This window comes from Echinops telfairi, unplaced genomic scaffold, assembly GCF_000313985.2.
Source record: "Echinops telfairi isolate 266 unplaced genomic scaffold, ASM31398v2 ScPeMD7_7468;HRSCAF=8506_0, whole genome shotgun sequence".
Lineage (NCBI taxonomy): Eukaryota > Metazoa > Chordata > Mammalia > Afrosoricida > Tenrecidae > Echinops > Echinops telfairi.
Genome location: NW_022111369.1, coordinates 16,229,356 through 16,230,650, shown reverse-complemented (window position 1 = coordinate 16,230,650; position 1,295 = coordinate 16,229,356). Strand labels below are relative to the sequence as shown.

At 39.8% G+C, this 1,295-nt stretch overlaps 1 pseudogene; it reads left to right on the top strand.

Annotated features, from left to right (window-relative positions):
* The first annotated feature begins 292 nt into the window (after positions 1-292).
* LOC105978686 lies at positions 293-795 on the top strand (annotated as a pseudogene).
* The last annotated feature ends 500 nt before the right edge of the window (positions 796-1,295 follow it).

Sequence of the window (1,295 nt, the reverse complement as noted above, 5' to 3'; positions counted from 1 at the left end):
CTTATTAGACAAGTTCCCCTATAGGAAACAGCTAAATTAAGGAGCGTATTTTTGTGTGTCTAGTACATTTATTTTACCACAGTGAAACTGATGTCTTATTAGCTACATTGAACCAAGTATGCTTCCTGAAAGTAAAGGGATTAGAAATGTGGGTGTGCATGGGTATAGGTGTGTGTGTATTTAGGAGGCCTCACTGTAAGACCCAACAGATCTGATTCAGATATTTAAGAAACTACTTAGCATGAAGGACGTCTAGTTCTCTAGCGGTGCGCCTCCTGCGGCCTTTTGGAAAATGCCCACTGTCACGGAGCTGAAGGGTGTTGTAAAGAACACCTTAGTGGGAGTGGGGTGGGGGAAGGTGTATCGGCCATTTAAAAGCAAAAAACTGAGCTGAGGATTTTAAAGCCATAGGTGAGGCTGAACGTGAACCTTGACCACCAGTGTCTCATGAAAACTGTCTAATTAGTGAGTTAATTCAGGAGCATTTGAAATTCAACAAACATAAGTATATGTAAAGTATAAGTAAATGATGTATCATCTGTCCCTGTAGCACAATCTGGTCAACCTGTAGTTCCATTGAACAGACGATTTCTCCTCCATGAGTTGAACTTATTTGAAGAACCAAAGGATAATAGAGTGCCTCTTTTATATGGGATTGCAGCTCATTTCTTGCATGAGTCTAAGGATGGCATCCAGAGTGCATTTCTGAAGGATCTTAACTTCAGCTTCCAAGCACAAGCTGTAGCAGACAGCAGAGGAGAAGACAGCAGAGAAAAAAAACAGATGATCTCCTAAGAGCTGGGACGGAGGACAGCACGCAATGTTCACAATCTCCCTGCTTCTCAAGCACTGCAGGGGGACACTTCTATTTGGGATCTTTTGGCTTAAGATTGCATGTAGGAAATAACTTATTTCTTGTCCCATTGTCATCAAAATGTGCCACTAATATACATATTTTGTAGGATTGTGAGTTTGTGCACAACACCTAGGCCTTCCTACATTTCTACAATTGTTAATAAAAGCTATCATCTAACTTCAAAAAGAAAGAAAGGAATAAAGAAAACATAGTTCTTTATTCACTAAGCTGTCTCACAAGGATGGTGAGAAGATTCCACTAGGCAATTAGCCTATAGAACATATCATAAACAGGTCATTAACATTATGCAATTCCAATGAAGGTAAAAGGCATTTTCAGGGGAAAGGAGAAAATAAGTTAGTCATACCAAAAATGCATCAGCCTTTGAGATGTTAGTGGTAAAACAGTTCTGGATGAAGGGAGTTTCACAGGCTATTGT